Consider the following 20,632-nt stretch of genomic DNA (forward strand, 5'->3'; position numbering starts at 1 on the left):
CCCTGGCATATTGCGTCGCCACCATCCCAGTATTAATCTGGGGGCGCCGTGGAGAAATCGCCTCTGGGGACGAGCTAATCCAACTCTGGTCTGCTGCTGATGCCTCTGAGAGCCTGAGCCAGAATCCCCCAGCTGCTGGATTCTCTAGGAAACCAGCTCCCCAATCTTAGAGGTGGCTTTCTGACCAAAATGCATCGTCGGACTAGCTCACGCTTCTTAAAAAGGAATTAGAGAAAAGGCAACAGCATTCAGCCATCAATCTGCCTGATGGCAGCATCCAGTCCCAGCAGACTGACTTCCGCTCTCCTAACACGGCAGAGACAGGACCTCAAAGCCCGCAGCCAGTCTCACCTGAGCTGGGTCTCAGCCAGGGCTCCCTTTGTCCCAGCAGCAGTGGGCTCCAGCTGGGAGAGGTCCGTGCTCCAAAGTGGCTGGTCTGGGAATCACGGATGAAGCTTCATATTTCCCTTCTCCAAGCGATCGTCAAAGCCTCTTCCAAGCTGCGGAACAAAACCTAGATGTGGAAACCCTCTCCAGGGCTGCCTGGGTGCCTGGCATCGCTTGGCACACTCAGCCCCGTTCGGGCTCCAGCCAGACTGCTGACCTCGCACTGGCGCTGTGTGATATAACTCGCTCGCACGGGGAGGCATTAACTGTCTCGTCCCCAAGCTCTGAGCCCTCACGTGTCTCCAAGATGCAGGCTCCTGTGATGCCACTGCTCTGACGCCCAGTCTGCTCTCTGCCAGGGCTCCAGCCATGCAGGGGTTCCCAACCCATCCCCTGCAAAAGATGCCAGCCAAGAAATCATCGTGTTCAGCCACGATTAATTCCAAGGCTTCTGTTAAAGTTCCTCCCCTTTATTTATGAAGCCAATAAAATATGTTTTCAGCATTAAGGTATGTATCAAGATTCTAGTGTTTTCCCATAAATACCTATTCATCGAAGTCATTTTAATCTTAAAAAAAAAAATCCAGCAGTCATTCCTTCGTTCCTGCATGTCATGTTCTCATTTGATTTATGTGAGTTTAAACTCCATATGGAGAGGATATGGTTGACTGGGGAGACATGGTATTTTTTAAAGTGAAACCACATAGGAAATTAATAATGCACATTAGAATAGGGATTATGTTATTGGAGGAACGTGAGAGACACAGAAGAGGGGCATAGACCTGAGACCAGGGGGACCTGGGTCCCAGTGCCAGTTCTAATAGTCCCTGAACTGTGCAGATTCATGCCGGTGACGTGGTTCTCGGGCCGCACTGTGCACACAGGCTTGCAAGCACTTAGGCTAGTGGGTTGCCAAAGTCCCTTCAGCGTCACCCTTATAATATCTTTCCTTAAAAACCATCTTCTTGTAGCTTTCAAGGCAGCATGGCCAACAGATGGGCAATCACTGGAGTTACTAAAGACTTACAGGTTTCAAGTCACTCACCCTTCTGAGCTCTGTGACTCCGCCAGATCTTGGAAGACGTAGATGCATCGGCGTCCTCGTCTACAAGACAGGAAAGCACTGCCTGACGCTGGGCTGATCCAGGTGCTGTATGAACTGAATGAGCTGACGCATGCAAAACCACCATGAACAGGACACACTCCATGTCATTGTGACCTGTCTTTATTACTCTTCGCCACAGTCAACCCGGCTCTTCCCCAGCTATCTTTATGGTTATTCAGTTATAAAGTCACTTCCTACTCTTTGTGACCCCATGCACTCCAGCACACCAGGCCTCCCTGTCCTTCATCATCTCCCGGAGCCTGTTCAAACTCATGTCCTTCCCGTCAGTGATGCCATCCAACCATCTCATCCTCTGCCATCCCCTTCTCCTCTCACCTTCAATCATTCCCAGCATCAGGGTCTTTTCAAATGAGTCAGCTCTTCGCATCAGGTGGCCAAAGTATTGGAGCTTCAGCATCTGTCCTTCCAATGAATATTCAGGGTTGATGTCCTTTAGGATGGAGTCATTTGATCTTCTTGCTATCCAGTGGACTCTCAAGAGTCTTCTCCAGCACCACAATTTGAAGGCATCGATTCTTCAGAGTTCCGCTTTCTTTATGGTCCAACTCTCACAGCCATACATGACTACTGGAAAAACCATAGCTTTAACTAGATGGACCTTTATTGATAAAGAAATGTCTCTGTTTTTTAACATGCTGTCTAGGTTGGTCATAGCTTTTCTTCCAAGGAGCAAGCATCTTTTAATTTCATGGCTGCAGTCACCATCTGCAGTGATTTTGGAACTCCCCAAAAATAAAGTGTCTCACTGTTTCCATTGTTTCCCCATCTATTTGCCATGAAGTGATGGGAACAGATGCCATGATCTTCGTTTTCTGAATGTTGAGTCTTCAGCCAACTTTTTCACTCTCCTCTCTCACTTCCATCAAGAGGCTCTTTAGTTCTTCTTCAATTTCAGCCATAAGGGTGGTGTCATCTCAGTATCTGAGATTATTGATATTTCTCCCGGCAATCTTGAGTCCAGCTTGTGCTTCTTCCAGTCCAGCGTTTCTCATGATGTACTCTGCATATAAGTTAAATAAGTAGGATGACAATACACAGCCTTGACATACTCCTTTCCCAATTTGGAACCAGTCTGTTGTTCCATGTCCAGTTCTAACTGTTGCTTCTTGACCTGTATACAGATTTATCAGGAGGCAGGTCAGGTGGTCTGGTATTCCCATCTCTTTCAGAATTTGCCACAGTTTTTTTTGTGATTCACACAGTCAAAGGCTTTGGCATAGTTAATAAAGCATAAGTAGACGTTTTTCTGGAACTCTCTTGCTTTTTTGATGATCCAATGGATGTTGGCAATTTAATCTCTGGTTCTTCTGCCTTTTCTAAAAAAAAGCTTGAACATCTGGAAGTTCACGGTTCACATACTGTTGAAGCCTAGCTTGGAGAATTTTGAGCATGACTTTGCTAGCGTGCGAGATGAGTGCAATTGTGTGGTAGTTTGAGCATTCTTTGGCACTGCCTTTCTTTGGGGTTGGAATGAAAACTGACCTTTTCCAGTCCTGTGGCCGCTGCTGAGTTTTACAAATTTGCTGGCGTATTGAGTGAAGCACTTTCACAGCATCATCTTTTAAGATTTGAAATAGTTCAACTAGAATTCCATCACCTCCACTAGCTTTGTTCATAGTGATGCTTCCTCAGGCCCACTTGACTTCGCATTCGAGGATGTCTGGCTCTAGGTGAGTGATCACACCATCGTGATTATCTGGGTCATGTAGATCTTTTTTGTGTAGTTCTTCTGTGTATTCTTGCCACCTCTTCTTATTATCTTATGCTTCTGTTATGTCCATACCACTTCTGTCCTTTATTGTGCCCATCTTTGCATGAAATATTCCCTTGGTATCTCTAATTTTCTTGAAGAGATCTCTGGTATTCCCCATTCTATTGTTTTCCTCTATTTCTTTGCATTGATCTCTGAGGAAGGCTTTCTTATCTCTCCCTGCTCTTCTTTGGAACTCTGCATTCAGATGGGTATGTCTTTCCTTTTCTCCTTTATATGTTAGTGAAGTGAAAGGCAGTCAGTTGTGTCTGTGACCCCCATGGGCTTTACAGTCCATGGAATTCTCCAGGCCAGAATACTGGAATCGATAGCCTTTCCATTCTCCAGGGGATCTTCCCAACCCAGGGACTGAACCCCAGTCTCCCACACTGCAGGGGAATTCTTTGCCAGCTGAGCCACAAGGGAAGCCAATGTGTTATCTATGTATTAAATACTGTCCTAGACTTGAATGAAGAGTTGCAGGAAAAATAAATGTCTGTTCTCATGGAAGCTAGCAGACAAATAAAAAGACTTTCAAAAACACCTCCACACAAATATCACATATATGCACAGGTAACAAAGGCAATTGTCACCAAGCACTGATTAATTTCTGTCACAAGTAGCTGTTGTTCTCGCTCTGTATTATACCCCATTATGCCTGGAGAATGGATTATGAAGCTACATAAAACACAGCTCAAGGCTTCAGGCAATGGTAGGATAAGAAAATGTAGTAAACAAGTGAGTGCAGTAAAATACTATTTATGCAGAAAATATTTAGACAGTGTGCTATATATTCATAATTTGATATTGAGCGAAATTGATATCATCTCATGTAGCTAACATTCTAGAAAAGATAGGACACAAAATGAGAAAAGTAAGAATATCCTAGTGGCAGGAGGAAGACCAAGGGGTTCCAGGGTGGGTGTTCCTCTCTTATACAGAGGGAATATTTGTGATGATTTTAAAGACATGCTTCTAAGTCCTTTGGCACTCCACTCCTAACATGTGGAGTCCAATTCATCTCCTTTTGAATACATGTTGGAGTTAGCAACTCACTTCTAATTGAATGTGACAGAGGTGACACCATGTGACTCAAGAGGCAAGCTCATAAAAAGTAGGACTGCTTTGCTTGGCCCTCTGAACCTTGAGACCCTGCCCTGGGAACCTGGGCACCACATTGTGGTGAAGCTCAGGTGACCTGGCCAGGTACCATGCAGGGGTCCTGGTCGAAAGACCTAGCTGAGACTGTAGCCAGTGACCACATTGGTCACCAGACCTGAGTGGGTGAGCTTCTCAATGATGCCAGCCTTCAAGCAGCAAAGGAGCCTTACCTCCATCAAGTCCCACCCAAGTTTCAGGTCTGTGAGTGGAATGGATGTGATCATTGTTTCAAGACACACAGCTCTGGGCTGATTTGTCACACAGCCAGAGTCACCTGAGCCATATCACATGGGTTTGATAACTTTCTGCATGTTGACAGTGACTATGAGAAATATCAACAACCTCAGATATGCAATGATACCAGTCTAATGGCAGGAAGTGAAGAGGAACTAAAGTCTCTTGATGAGGGAGAAAAAGCTGGAGTGAAACTCAGCATTCAAAAAACTAAGATCATGGCATTTGGTCCCATCATTTCACGGCAAATAGAAGGGAAAAAAATGGAAACTGTGGCAAATGTTATTTTGTGGGGCTCCAAAATCACTGCAGATGGTGACTGCAGCCATGAAATTAAGAGACACTTGCTCCTGCCTGGAAAATCCCATGGACGGAAGAGCCTGGTAGGCTGCAGTCCCTGGGGTCACTAAGAGTCGGACACGACTGAGCAACTTCACTTTCACTTTTCATTTTCATGCATTGGAGAAGGAAATGGCAACCCACTCCAGTGTTCTTGCCTGGAGAACCCCAGGGATGGGTGGGCTGCCGTCTCTGGGGTCGCACAGAGTCGGACACGACTGAAGCGACTTAGCAGCTGCTCCTTGGAAGGAAAGCTATGACAAACCTTTTGGTGGTGGTGGTGTTCAGTCACTAAGTCACATTTGACTCTTTGCAGTCCCATGCACTGCAGCACTCCAGGCTTCCACTCTCTCCCAGAGTTTGCTCAAAGTTGTGTTCGTTAAGTTGGTGATGCTATTTAACCAGCCCCTCCTCTGACTCCCACTTCTCCTTTTGCCTTCAACCTTTCTCAGCATCAGGATCTGTTCCATGAGTCAGTTCTTCACATCAGGTGTCCAAAATATTGGCGTTTCAGTTTCATTAGGCCTTCCAATGAATATTCAGGGTTGATTTCCTTTAGAATGGGCTGGTCTGATCTCTTTGCAGTCCAAGGGACTCTCAAGAATCTTCTTCAGAACCACAGTTCAAAAACATCAATTCTTTGGCTCTCAACCTTCTTTATGGTCCAACTCTCGCATCCATATACATGACTACTGGTAAAACCATAGCTTTGACTATGTGGACCTTTGTCAGCAAAGTGGCATCTCTAGAGTATTAGAAAGCAATGCTCCAGTGAACTGGGTGCCTCTGAAAAGTCTCCTGCCATCAGTTGATGGTGCCTCTTTCACCCTCATCAAGAGACTCTAGTTTCTCTTCACTTCCTGCCATTAGACTGGTGTAACTGCATATCTGAGGTTGTTATTTCTCCAGGTCCTTCTCCTTCTCCAGAACCAGGCCACCTTCACCAAGCTGCGCAGTCAGTGGGTCAAAGCATCCATCTTCTTTCTCCTGGTCCATGCTTCCCCTGCTCTTCTCTATTCCTGTGACTTTGCCATGGAAGCAAAGGATGAAGAAGGGCACCTAGTCCTGCATAATACAAAATCTGTGCTTTCATCCTCCAGGTAACAGCAAGACACAAGAGTCATCAACCTCAGTCTGCTTTTTAGAAATTATTTTCTCTTTTTGGTCAGATATGCTATTATGCCTAGCCCATGAGAATATTTTTTATAAATAGGCTACATTGATATGTCTCTCAGTATCATTTAAGCAAAACCACATATATAGCTAGAAAACTGAAGTTTAAATGCCAGTTCTTCTATCAACTAATCCTAGAGCCTTTGCCCTATTGCTTAACCTGTGTCAATCTCAGTTTCCTCATCCATTAAATAAAACACTGTAAAAACCACCTCTCAGGGCTGTTCGCCCAGGATCCATATGCAAAGCCGCTCATTCAGGGACGGTCTGGCAGAGAACACATGCTTTGGGACCCGCCGCACACTTCCTTCCCTGATCTGAGTCAGTTTCCTTGCTGAAAATTGGAAAGGGACTCTCCTCCTGTGGTGCAAATATTATTTCAGGTCACTCTCTCACCAATTCTCTCTCAAAGGCAAAATGATCCTCTAACATGAATGAGATGAAACCGCCCTGGCAAACGACCTTTTTGAGGTGCAAATCACTGTGCAATGCAAACTGTAAAGATCTTAAGTTGAGTAATTGGAGCACAAAGCATGTCACCACTCACACGCTCTGGACCCTATTTCACCATCATTTCTTACTGGAATCCATTAGGACAAGACATAAAGAAACCTCAAACAGGCAGCAAAAATATTTCACTTTGGTAGTTACCAGTTACTCTGCCTTTTATAGATACAAATGGTTTCTGTGTTGATGAGGTCATCTTTGTGAAGATAGAATCTGCTGATCTAGTCTTTTTGAGAAACTGTGGAGTTTGCAAGTAGGCTGCAGGAAAAGTCCTGTGTGCTTTCTAGGCACCCCTCCTGTAATCTCAGTCAGGGGCTCCTGGGGCAAGGTGCACTTCCCACCCGCGTGACAACACAGAGAGAAGATTCTGGGTCTAAGTAGCCCAAGGCAGGCTTCTGGCTGATGTGGCTCAGAAGGCAGGTCCTGCCCTTGAATTGACCTGCCTTTTTTCCAGCCTCCCTCATTCCTCATTCCGTCATCGCCTGCTCTTCAATTGCCCACCACCAGCATCCAAGCATGTCCGTTAGCTCAGGGTAACCTTTCAAAGGACACAGGATGTGCTTTTTCCTCCAGGGTTACCAGGTAGATTCAGAGATGAACAGTGCCCATGAATATTTAATGAACAGCTTAACGTGGCAAAGCAAGGAATGCTGGAATCTAGGAGTGAGGTCCCAACCAGCTGATTTTAATTTTTAGTGAGATGTTTTCCTTTCTGGCTTCCCCCAGTCTGAAGTCAGATGCTGATTAAAAATATCACACACAGATCCTCTAGCCAGCTCTGCAGAAAGGATGCTGACATGAGCCATACAGTAACATTTTCACAAGAGTCTGTGAGGTGTATATAGTGCAGATGAGCAAATCCAGATCCAAAGAGTTGGGGTAAACTGCCCGATGTTACACAGCTAATAAGTGAAAGAACCCATGGAAACCCATGCTATCTGCCCTAGAAACCAAGCTGTAAGCCTGTAAGTGGACAGACTTGTAAGGTATTGCATATTCCATGCATAACCTATTTAAAAATGAAATTGCTTTTAGTTTGCCCCTTAATTAGTTCATAACCATTGACCTAATGTGCTGTCTCATTTCCTGCTCTGAATTGGAAATGAGAAGAAATTGAAACAACCCATTATTACTCATTTTTACTATTCTATCATGGTCTTTGCAAATTTTCAATTACCCAAATCATGTCATTTCTTTAACTGCACAAGCCAATGTCAAAAGGACCTGGGTGGCATGGTGCCTCGTGTAAAACCGTCCCCACGCTTTCCTGTTTCAGAGAAGGGCTCTCACAATGAGACTGTCTCCATATAACTTTAAAGACATTGTTTTGAATCCTCTCAGGCTCAAAGGTCCTTCATGTGAAGTGAAGGTTTTGAATTCCATCCGAGTAGACAGCATACCTGTTCACACCTGCACTGGGAGGAGGGGGTCTGCTGAATGGGGAGCCCAGGGCAGTTGCAAAACCCCTCCTGACTGGTGGGTGCAGCTCACCCTTGTTCCTGTCCAGATTCAAGATGTTTTCTTATTGCCCACATTATGATGTTTTTATTTCTAGTCTTTTATGCTAGGAGTTAAATGTCTCCACTAGAGAAGTAAGAATATTCTATTTGTCCCTGTCATGTCCCTGTGAAGGAGGACATTTATCCTTGATGTTCATTCATTTCACAGTCAGACAAGGACTCTGAGAGCCACCACTGGTGGGCAGGTTCTTGGACCCCAGCCCCCCGCCCCCGAAACATCACCCACGCGTCCTGGGGAGAGGGGGCAGTGATCAGCCTGTGTCCACAGCCCCCAGTTCCTTTCTCCACAATACTCCACGGTTGTTCCTTTCTTTACCTTGGGGTGCAACCAAGCAGAACATGATGAGTGCCTCACTGGGCCCATCTCTCAAGGTGGGATAAAGAGACCACAAGTCGAGGCTGTGTCATTCTCCCTTTCTGAAAATTCACAAGGTCCCATTCATTCAAGTCTTTGTTCTTTCCTTCAAGAGCTGCTTCATGTTTATTCTGTGTGAGGACTGTCGGTGCCTAAATCACATGGTCTCCGTGCTCAGAGAATGAAGGGGAGGAAGGAGGAAGGAGGGGAGGGAGGACGGAGGAGAGGGAGGGAGGAGGGAGGAGAAGAGGGAGGAGGGAGGAGAAGAAGGGAGGAGGGAGGAGAGGGAGGGAGGATGGAGGAGAGGGAGGGAGGATGGAGGAGGAGAGGGAGGAAGGAGGAGGGGCAGGAGGACAAAGGAGGGGAGGATGGAGGAGAGGCAGGCGGATACCGCTTGAATCACCAGTGCTTTGAGTGCCAGGCCTGGGGAGTAGGCCCACAACAGGAGGCCCAGGAAATCAGAAAGGTGGGAAGTCTGCTCCCAAAGTGGTTGGGAGGCAATCTCATCAAGGTCAGGGAAACGAAGAAAATAGAACGTCGGAGATTAAGATGATGAAGAGGAAAGTGGTACGATCCCAGTTCGGGGTGTCTGCAGCAGGATGCACTTTGCATTGAAAAGATGAAGAGTAACCAGGTTCTGAGGAAGAACTAGGAGCATGCTTAACCCATTCAAGGAGTCTGGGTTGAATTGTGTCCCCCAGAAAGAGTCCTCACCCTCAGCACCTGTGAATGTGATCTGATTTGAAAATAGAGTCTTAGCAGATGGAATTAGGCTAAGACAAAGCCATTAGGGTGGCGCTCAGCCAAGATGACTCATGCTATGCTATGCTATGCTAAGTCACTTCAGTCGTGTCTGACTCTGTGTGACCCCATAGACGGTAGCCTACCAGGCTCCCCTGTCCCTGGGAATCTCCAGGCAAGAACACTGGAGTGGGTTGCCATTTCTTTCTCCAATGCATGGAAGTGAAAAGTGAAAGTGAAGTCGCTCAGTCATGTCCGACTCTTAGCGATCCCATGGACTGTAGCCTACCAGGCTCCTTTGTCCATGGGATTTTCTAGGCAAGAGTACTAGAGTGGGGTGCCATTGCCTTCTCTGAGATGACTCATAAAAGGAGGGAAATGTAGACCCAGAGCTACAGGAGAAACCTGTGTGATGATGAGGCAGGGCTCAGAGGGGGCGGCTGCAAACCACGGGGTGCTCAGGATGGCTGGCAGTCAGCAGAGCTGGGAGAGGCAGGGAAGGGGTCTCCCCCTGTCTGCTCAGGCAGCCAGGACAAAGTACTACCAGCTGATGGCTTCAGTAACGGGCAGTTGTTATCTCAATTCTGGAGGAGAAAGTCTGAAATCAAGATGTTGGGGGACCATGGTCCCTCTGAAGGTTCTCAGGGAGGAGAAGGGTCAGTTCCTGCCTCTCTCCCAATACTGGTCATTTGCTGACACTGTCTCATATTCCCTCTAGATGCATGACTCTGCTCTCTGGCTTCATCCTCACTTGCTATTCTCCCTGGGCTTCTGCTGTGTCCCCTCATCCCCCTTTCACAAGGACACCAGTTGGATTGGAGTGGGGCCAACCTACTCTAGTATGACCTCATCTTAGCTAATTACCTCTACAATGAACCTATTTCCAAATTAAGTCACAAAGTCACATTCCAAGGAACTGGACATTAGGACTTCAGCATGTGAATTTGGGGGAACAGAATTCAACACATGCCATTTTTCTAAAATTTAAGAGGAGAGCACAACCTTACAAGCATCTCAGTTTGGGGCTTCTAGCTTCCAAAACTGGAAGAAAATAAATTGCTGCTGTTTTAGGCTGAATGCTTTGTAAACCATGGTTAAGACAACCCTAGGAAGTGAATACAACTATTAAAGTAAAAGGAAAGATAAGATGATAATTCAAGTAGAAGGTATTTGAAGGAAAGGGATTATTTCAAAGCAGCTAAGCAAGGGAATGAGGGCTTCCCAGGTGGCACAGTGGTAAAGAATCTGCCTGCCAAGGCATGAGACACAAGAGGTGTGAGTTCGATCCCTGGTTTGGGAAGGTCCCCTGGAGAAGGAAATGGCAACCCACTCCAGTATTCTTGCCTGGGAAATCCCATGGACAGAGGAGCCTAGAGGGCTCCATGGGGTTTCAAGAGTCAGACACAACTGGGAGACCAAGTATACAAACACCCAAGCAAGGGAATGGAGGAATTTGAATGAGATGGAGATGGAGATGGAGAGTCAGGGCCTGTGACCCAGAGGAAAAGGACCCTGAATGAATGCATTTCAGGCTGGCATGGCATGGTGCGAAGAGGAGGATAGAAGAGCAAGGAGAGTATTTGGGTCATTCATACAGTCATTTGTCTGTCCACAGATGGGCGAGGCTAAGACAGGATGGACATGACGGTGAATCTGGAAGCCTGGGAGTGGAGGCAGGGACCTCAGAGGAATCAGGGCCTTCAGGGGCTGCTTTCTCAGGGAGTCCTTCGTGCAAGAGACAAGGGAAGTCCTTCTAGTTTCTTTCTTTCTTTATCCTCCCTGACCCTGCAACCCCAATCTGGACCTACCACCACAAAGCCGTGCTTTAAACTAAAAGCAGTATCCCAAAGTGGCATGGACCAAGGCAAGTTTCTAATTCAATTATGTCATCAGTGTGAGGATCACTTGCCATCTGGCACGTTCCTTTTTCATCAGTGTTAAGAGAAGGCTTCAGTCTGTTCATTGAACTCCCCAGGAAGAGGTCCCTCACTCACTATTTCACTTTCTCTCCTCCCAGCCTGACTCCCAGGCTCAGCCTTGCTCCCTCAGTCCCTGTTCCCCTCCCAGCCTTGGCTGCCTCCCACCCTCACTTTCCCCAGCAGAACCGTCTGGAAAGCCCATGGCTCGGTCATGGCAAAGGTCCTGCATGGTTTTTCTCTTCTTTAATTATTTTAGTCACACTGCATGTGCTTTGACTCATATTACAAATAAGGCTTGGATGACCCATCGGTCAGAGACGTTTTTACATCCCTTCATTAGCTTTCGAAATATATCAAGCCAAGTCACATTTTTAGAAGATTTCGTTTCAGTGTACATTTCAGCTAAAAATCACTACACGGTTTCAGTTTCAGTGGCTGGTTTTGCAAATTAATATGGTTCTATTCAGTTTGGGGTTCATTCACGGTTTGGGTCAGGTCATGACCCTAAAAGCATTCCTAGATAAGGTGGGTGATATTAATTTCTTAAAATAATAGTGCTGAAGACAGACATGAAAATAACCTTTTGTCTGTGACCCCACGGTCCTCACAAAAATATGAATGAAAGAGTGCTGCATGGTTTTCTTAAATCAGCACAAGGCCAGAGCTTCTGTGGACGGGAACTACGATGTGTGTGGATACCAGGCCCAAAGTTAGGCACATTTGTGGTCCTTCATGGATGACACTTCTGCAGTTTTCTTTCAGAGAAATCTGGCATTTAATATTCAGGTGGCTTATCTAGACTGACTCATTTTTTGGAAAAGGTATTTCAAGTCCTGGTAGGTATTGTGCCACATGGGAGTCCTGAAAACCTGAAACTCTCATTGCATGTTAAGTTACTTCAGTCGTGTCCGACTCTTTGCAACCCGATGGACTGTAGCCCACCAGGCTCCTCTGTCCATGTGATTTTCCAGGCAAGAATATTGGAGTGCATTTCTATGACCTCCTCCAGGGCATCTTCCTGACCCAGGAATTGAATCCCCGTATCTTGCATCTCCTACATTGGCAGGTGGGTTCTTTACCACTAGCACCACCTGCAAGAAGACTCTTGAGATTCCCTTGGACAGCAAGGAAATCAAACCAGTCAACCCTAAAGGAAATCAACCCTGAATATTCATTGGAAGGACTGATGCTAAAGCTGAAGCTCCAATACTTTGACCACCTGATGCAAAGAACCAATTCATTGGAAAGACCCCGATGCCAGAAAAGATTGAAGGCAGGAGGAGAAGGGGATGACTGAGGATGAGATGGCTGGATGGCATTACCAACACAGTGGACATGAGCTTGAGCAAACTCTGGGAGACAGTGAAGGACAGGGAAGCCTGGTGTGCTGCCAGGGTCGCAAAGAACTGGACACAACTTAGCAGCTGAACAACAACAATGTTTGTGTAAACCACAGAGTCTTTCTGATACTCCTCAGAAATGTCTCTTCCTGCGTGTCTGGAAGTCAGAAAGGCCTCCACCTCCTCCTCCCCTCCCAGCACCGAGATGCTCGTCATCTGACCCTCTGGTTCCGCCTTTTCTCTTTTTCAGTTGTCTCCATCTCTCTGCTTTTCTACTTCTTGTCACAAAAATCTCAAAAAAAAAAGCAAATAAGTAAATAAAATTCCTTGTGTCAGAAGTTGGCATATGAGTCTGCCTTGAGAGGGTAATTCTCCTGACAAGGGAAAAGCAAGACTGTCACCCACTGTCTCCCTCCCCCCTCCCCCGGGACACACACTAATACACATTCAGACGGGCAGTGCCCACACTAACCACAACACCAGGACTGTCAGTGTGAGAATTTCCGCCCTGAGCCTGGCCACAGATGTCTCCTCAAGGACTCCAGCCGGGTCACAAAGCCCTGGTGTCACTCGCTGGCTACTGAACACAGCTGTTTATAATCCACGCAGCCCCCACCCAGGGCAGCCTGGAAAACCCCTGTAATCTTAAACAGGCTTTGTCCCCAAGCCATTCCTGAGCATGCCCCGCCACCCTGCCTCAGCAGCAAGGTAGAGACGTGACTCAGCCCAACCCAGGCAATCCCACCAGAAACAGCTGAGGGCCTGGGGGTGGGGGTGGGGGGCACGCATTGCTGACCACTGGAGGACTCTGATTCTGAGTTCTGGGGTCTCAGGCCCAAGGGAGGGAGAGAAAGAGGGTGCTCCTTGGGACCGCTCCAGGCTAGATCAACCCATTCCCTCTCGGCTTGGAGATAAAAACCTTAAGTGTCATTCCAGCACTCAGCGCCCAGGAATGTCCCCACACAGCTGTCAGGTTTTGGCTTCCATTTAAAAAGTGTGGGACTGCTGGCTGGCAGACCCACCCCTGCGGTGGTGTCTCGAATGCCAAGAAAGTCCTGGAAAAGAATGAATGAAATAGCCACCGTCCCAGCCTGCAACCTCACCCTGAGAGTTACTCAGAGCCTCCACTTAGCAGATCCGGTTGTGTGGGTGAGAGTAATCCGTTCTATTTACACGGCACTTTTTAGTGTCCAGGGCGCTTTCAAGTCCATCAGCGCCTGTGATCCTGGGGACAGCCCTGCACGGCGGCAGAGGGGCTATTCTTAGCATCTCCGCACCCTGCTGCCCTCATTCCTGCCACATACCTCAGCACAAACACTCCTAGGTCTGCTCTCTCATGACTTGCTCACACTGTGTTGTGGTGGGGTGGATGAGGGGCTTGGAATTGTACCGACCTGCATGTGACATTTGGCTCCGCCGCTTGCAGATCTTGGGTCGAGGGCCCCCCTCTCTCTCAGTCTCAGTTTTCTCATTTGTAAGAGTGGAGCCAAGAGGTCTCTGATCTCACCTGGTTGTGCTCAGGACCAAAAAAATGGAACGCATGTGAAAGCGCCAAGCCCAGGGTCTAGAAGGGGGTCAGGGTTTGATACATGCTGGATTTTTGCCTCCCCAGGGAGAATACCAGTGACTTGAAGGCTGTGTGTGTGCTCAGTCTATCAGTCATGTCTGACCCTTTTGGGACCCCTGTGGTAACCCACTGGGCTCCTCTGTCCTTGGGATTTCCCAGATAAAATCCTGGAGCCAGTTGCCATTTCCTACTCCAAGGGATCTTCCCAACCCAGGGATCGAACCTAATCTCCAGCATCTCCTGCGTTGGCAGGTGGATTCTTTACCACTGAGCCACCTGGAAACCCGACTTGAAGGCTAGCCCCACACTTTTTTTTTTTTTTTATCCCTTGAGCTTAGCACAGGATTTGGTGCATGGCTGCATTGTTTAAAAATAAGAAAGAGCATAGGTGCAGTGTGAATGAACAGATCCTATTTTATAAGCAAGTAAACAGAAGTGCAAAGTGGCTCTGTGTTCCATCTAATCGGAAACTGGATTTCTGATTCCTTTCTGGGCTGTTCTTCCCACATCCCATCTCTCAAAACTCCATTGTTCAGTCTTGTTAGTTAATTATATTTCTTCTCCAAACACAGTCTCTGTTCAGACACCTCTCTGTGTCTCCTGGCTTTTTCCCAATGACTTTAACTTTTCAAGGAAATCAAAGAGGCTCTTCTGCACAAAATGGCCAGGAAACCCCAGTATGTAGTATCCACTAGGTCTAAGATATCATGTGCTAATTAGCCCAGCCACTGATACACAGAGCAGGCACCTAGCAGTGGAGATTTTCTGAGAATTATCTACTAAGATAGTTTAAAAGAGAGTTGTTGTTCAGTCGCTAAGTCATGTCTGACTTTCTGTGACTCCATGGACTGCAGCATGCCAGGCTTTCCTGTCCTTGACTATCTCCCAGAGTCTGCTCAAATTCATGTCCATTGAGTTGGTGATACTAAGTATCTCACCCACTGCCATCCTCTTCTCCTTTTGCCTTCAATCTTTCCCAGCATCAGGGTCTTTTCCAGTGAGTTGGTTCTTTGCATCAGGTGGCCAAAGTATTGGAGTTTCAGCTTCAGCATCAGTCCTTCCAATGAATATTCAGGGTTGATTTCCTTTAGGGTTGACTGGTTTGATCTCCTGGCTATTGATACAAAGACTATTTAGGTTTGGTTGTTTCTGGGTAAGTGGATGCCAAATTGATGCTTTCAAATTCAACTCCAATTTTGTTAACCTTCAGCTTAGAAACCTCCAGTGTCTTCCTCCACCCTTTAGGGTCAACACCTGATCTCTGAGTCTGTGAGCAGCTCCTGCACTAGGGAAGGTCCATCACTTCTCTCCACCTTTCTACTCTGGACCACTGGCCTCTATCTAGGCTTTTTTTTTTTTTTTTAATGTCACAATTTCCCCTTGGGCTTAGCTGTTTCATCTCTCATGTTCCCCTTTCCCATGTTAAATTCTCTTACTCCAGATTTTGGCTCAAATATCACCTCCTCCACGAATCCTTCCCTGATTGTCCAGTCTGACTCAGACTCTTTGGTAATGAGGTGCCTGAAATCATGTTCTTTTCCTTCCAACTGTGTCTATGCACTCTCATGGGTGTCCTTTTGATTGTGGTTCTTTGAGTGACATTTGCTCCTCGAAACTGTCACCTCCATGGGAACTGAGATTATGCCTGTTTTTCTCACTTTGTGTCCTCGGTACTGGGCTCATAGCACATTCTGAGTATCTGTTGAACAGAACTGCATTAACTAGAAGAATGTTGATCTGAATGACTCACAGAGCTGTTCCGTACCCTGGAAGCAGGGTAGAAGTACAGTCCAGGGAGTCATGTTTGCTGGGCTTTTTGAAACCAGGGAACTTTCACTGAATAATAGTCTCAGAGCTAAAAGAAAATTTAGACATCATCCAACTCCAAACTCCATCTCTTCACAAACTCACTAGGGCATGTATTCTGCTTGGTAAATGACTTTTCAGGCTTTGCATGGGTTCATTCTGTGTAAGAGGTCTCCATTAATAGATGTTAGGGTTGCATCACCTGAGAGAGTCCTTTGAGAACTGTGTGAGGACAGATAAAGAGTAAAATTGCCCAGAAGAAATGGATCCACATTCTAGAATAAGCTATTTTAAATCTAATAAACAAGCAAAAATGTGCATAAGACGTTATAGAAATAAACCAATCTAATTGCTGTGTTTTGGTATTAAGTTTCCATTCCTCCCTTCTGGGGGGAGGGGGCGAATCTGTCTTTGAACCAAGGTCATGTATACAAATGCCTCTCTCTCCTAGTTTGCTCCAGAAACTTCTGTTGCCCTGGAGCCATCCCAGATCTCTGGGGTCGGCTGAGACATGACCAACTGGCCTGACCATGTCTTGCTTTGGGTGCAGATACTCTAGCCACCAAAATCTCTCAATCTCTCTCTCATTTGCTTAAAGCTAGCACCTAAAACATAAAATCGTTCTGCTTAAATTACAAAGGGGTCTGCATGTGCATTTCTGTTACATTTGCAGAACTCCTGTGTTTCATTAATTTCCATATGTCTAGCATCTGGTGCTGGGATATGATTGGGTTTCACTGAATCATTCTCTTTCTGTGTCTAATTTCTGCAGGGAGACCCAGAAACAGGGAAAATCTGTGTCTCCTGGGCTCAGAATTGCAGGAGAGTAGCCTTCCTCCAAGGACAGCCCCCTCAGCTGTTTGTGCATGTCCTCAACCACCATAGTCTTCAAAAACAATTATTTTCAGGCTGAATGTAGCCTAGAAGGTACTACTTTTCACATTTCTCTATTGCTCATTTCTCTATATTTTTTTTTTCCTTATTCTTTGCTACACAAGTCCCTTGACAGTGTCCCCGTGTTACAAATGCATGCTTACCCCCAGGCCTTGAGTGAATTCGCTGTCTGTTTAATGCCTACTCCATATGGGACAGATTAACACAAAAAGCTTTAGCCTTGTACAACACTCAGATGCTTTCATGTAATGGCTGTGAGGATGGGGGTGGACACGAGCATGTAAGTGGGTGCATGTACCAAGAACAGAAATCCATTGAGTTCCCCCAGACCAGACGTCTACATTCTCGAGCACTCTCAGCAGCCAATAAATTTGACTTGCACTTTTTTTATTTCATGCATTCTGCTGTTAAAGCAAACCCTTCTTTCTAAACTAAGTATAATTGCAAGATACTATTCCGAGTGCCAAAAACGTCAACTGTAAGTTGCAAACATGGACACATTTAAACAGAACCATATGTTAGATTGAAAGGAAAAATCAGAAAGGAACCAACCATCCTACCTTTTGCTTCAAAGATAAATTGCAGGGAGGCCACCATGTCAGAAAAGAATTATGGAACCAGTGACAGTTAGACAATACTGTACACATATATTTTTATCAAAAAGTGTTATCAGTGATCTGTGAACACCATCAGCCATATAAAAACCCAATGCTTTGGAAACAGAAGCATGATTTCAGGGAAGTTTATTCACCATCTAATTAGCTTATTTCATTCGGCACCAAGGTCATTGAATGGAGAGTTAGGAAAGTTGGGTTTTGTTCATGCTCTGTCAACTACCCTTGTGTTATGATGACTCTGTGACCTTGGGTGGTGGTCTCTTCTGTCACTCAGAATTATATTCACTGTCATGATCAGGTCACATGTCATCTGTCACTGTCACCCCCACCTCGAACTTTCCTCCCTGCTTTGGAATATCCTATGAGCGAGGATGCTGATTAAACTCAGGTTCCACATATGACAAAACTGAGGTTCAAGGATTTTAAGTGACTTTTCCAAAGAGGTAGAAGTAAGAAATTGCAGAATAAAGATTGTGAAATTTATTTCTATGACTGATTTTTAATTGGGTTGTGGGATAATCTGTGTTTTTATTTTAATAAGCTCATTCTGCTTTCGCTGGCTCATGTGTACCAGGAGAAGTTTGAATTACACCTCTGTTCAACTTGTTGTATATTTTTAGAGAAAAACATAAACCATTTTTTAGATCATTATAGATAAACTTTAGGAAAAAGTAGTTACACACGCATATGTGTGTATGTTTGCTTTGAAAAACATAAAATTAATTTATTAAAGCCAAGATTTAATGGATATTGTTGTTTCAAATATTTGGTATTTGAAGCTAATACCAAATACTTGAAAAAGTATAAAACAATGAAGTGAGTAATGCCAAATAAACCTTCCAGCTCTAATAATTCAGGAATCAGTGATTTTTCCTTCACTAGAAAGAAAACATATATATATTTTTGCATGTATGCTCAGTCATGTCCAATGCTGTGACCCCACAGACTACATAGCCTGCCAGGCTCTTCTGGCCATGGGATTTTCCAGGCAAGAATACTGGAGTGGTTTGCTCTTTCCTTCTCCAGGGGATCTTCCCAACCCAGGAGTCAAATCCACATCTCCTGCATCTTATGCACTGGCAGGCAGATTCTTTACCCCTGAGCTATCCGGGAAGTCCATATATATTTTTATGTAACCCGAATGTAGAATAACTGAATGATGGGAAGGCAGGAAACCACTCATATGTAATCATCAAAATAATAATGCGGTGTGGATTAACACTGAGGTTTAGAGAATCTCAAGCAACTTATTTTGTAAAATACACTCATCTTGTCATAGTGACCCTTTTTCTCCATATAAGGATCCTCAGCTGTCACAGAATGGCCTTCAGAATGCGTCTCCCTTAGTCACTTTGCAACTCAAGCCCAAAGTCCGAGTTTGCTTATCCGGGATGATCTTGAGTTCATGAGGCATCTTTCTCACTGAGAATTAGCTGGTTCTGAGGCATGAAGTTATGATAAACAGAAGTCAAGAGAAGGTTATTGACAAATATACTACCTTTTCAGGAAAAAGTGGCTTTCTAATCTCTTTTAAAATACCCACATAAATAATGTTGATTCCATTTAATGAAGCGTGCAAACTAATCTTAGGGCAGCTCATAAAAATTAGGTGCTTTACAGCATTTAAATTCTCTTTTAATAATAGGATGGAAATGTTCTCTCTAGACAGGATGTGAATGAGCAGAATAAGAGTAACTCTACAGAAAAATAAAGGTCCAACAACTCAACATATGGTAGAAAATAGATCCCCATCCCCGAGATTCATTTTCTTCACTCAGATTTCTCTGTATCACCATCATCATCATCATTATCATCATCTATTTCTATACATCATCTGTCAATCATCTGTCATCTATCTATCCATCTTTCTATCTACACACACAAACAGGATCACTACATAATATGTAGGAACGCAGCACAAAATAAAAATATTGAATCCTTTTTCAAAAATTATGAGACTTTCAAGGTGGTGATCCCAGAGCATTGAACCAATGGTGCGACCCTGCTGAGCATGGGCCTGATGTGACAATACAGATTACAAACGTGTGAACCTGGCTCTGTAAATAGAGGTGTGTTTTATGATCCTCGTTGTTCCTATAAAACTCTGTAAGCTCAAAAATCTTAACTTCATGTGTTTTGGGTCATGTTTTATCCCACAAGTGTGAATAAACAACCGAGTCAAAGCATCTTGTGAAAGAAGCAGTCAGAGGAACTCCTCACATATAAAGTCTTTTTTTTTTTTTTTTTGAGTCTAGATTATAGTAGACAAAAATTTTTTATATCCAAAGGTCCACGTCCCATTTTTATTTTGCCACAGAACCATGCAAATTGCTTACTATTGTTGTTGTTTAGTTGCTCAGTTGTGTCTGACTCTTTGCCACCATATGGACAGTAGCCCACCCAGCTCTTCTGTCCGTGGGATTTCCCAGGCAAGAATACAGGATAGGGTCACCATTTCCTCCTCCAATTGCTTGCTATATACAATAATAAATTCATTTCACTGAACTATTTGCCAAAGTGCCTTTGTATTGGCCAATCTGAGCTTCTGCGTGGTCAGTTTGCCTCCAAACCATTATAAGTAACTTGGGGCCTCTGTGTTTCTCTGAAACACAAGTGGAGATACCCATGGGAAGTGGTTAGGAATGCAAACTCATGGACACACAACTAATCAGCCACAGTAGTCTGCTGGGGTTCCTCGGAACACTTTGACCCTCTCTGGGCCTGGCCACAATGACTTCAGAGTTCCAGATCTTTCCTTGCTCATACCTATACCACATACTCTGGAGTTCTGGCCTCAGTTTCCAGCTCCTTTTCAGAATTTATCCATCCTTCTCAATATGAAGTCAACCCAGCTCTGGTTCTAGGTCCTGGTTTCTGACTGAGCTGTGCCCAGAGAAAAGCACTTCTCTGAGGTCAGTAAAGTGTGTTTGGTTCTCTTGAACTAATTATCTTATGTTTCTAAAGAGCTGAGTTAAAGAATTGGGAAGATCCCCTGGATCTTCTTCTCCAGATTTCCTGGAGGAGGAAATGACAACTCACTCCAGTACTCTTACCTGGGAAATCCCATGGACAGAAGAGTCTGGTGGACTACAGTCCATGGGGTCGCAAAGAGTTGGACACAACTGAGCATGAGCTACTTAATGAATGGTCTTCAAGATGTTTAGGAAAGGGTAGAGGGTGGGCAAAATGGTTGAAG

General features: G+C 45.2%; 1 long non-coding RNA gene across 1 annotated transcript; it reads right to left on the reverse strand.

Annotated features, from left to right (window-relative positions):
- Positions 1-357: 357 nt before the first annotated feature.
- On the reverse strand, positions 358-8,779 carry LOC129622555 (uncharacterized). The gene is made up of 3 exons (XR_008700059.1): positions 8,514-8,779; positions 1,433-1,492; positions 358-500 (listed from the first exon to the last, which is right to left on the reverse strand). It is a non-coding gene; the product is annotated as an uncharacterized LOC129622555 (long non-coding RNA).
- Positions 8,780-20,632: the final 11,853 nt, after the last annotated feature.

This window comes from Bubalus kerabau, chromosome 11, assembly GCF_029407905.1.
Source record: "Bubalus kerabau isolate K-KA32 ecotype Philippines breed swamp buffalo chromosome 11, PCC_UOA_SB_1v2, whole genome shotgun sequence".
Classification (NCBI taxonomy): Eukaryota; Metazoa; Chordata; class Mammalia; order Artiodactyla; family Bovidae; genus Bubalus; species Bubalus kerabau.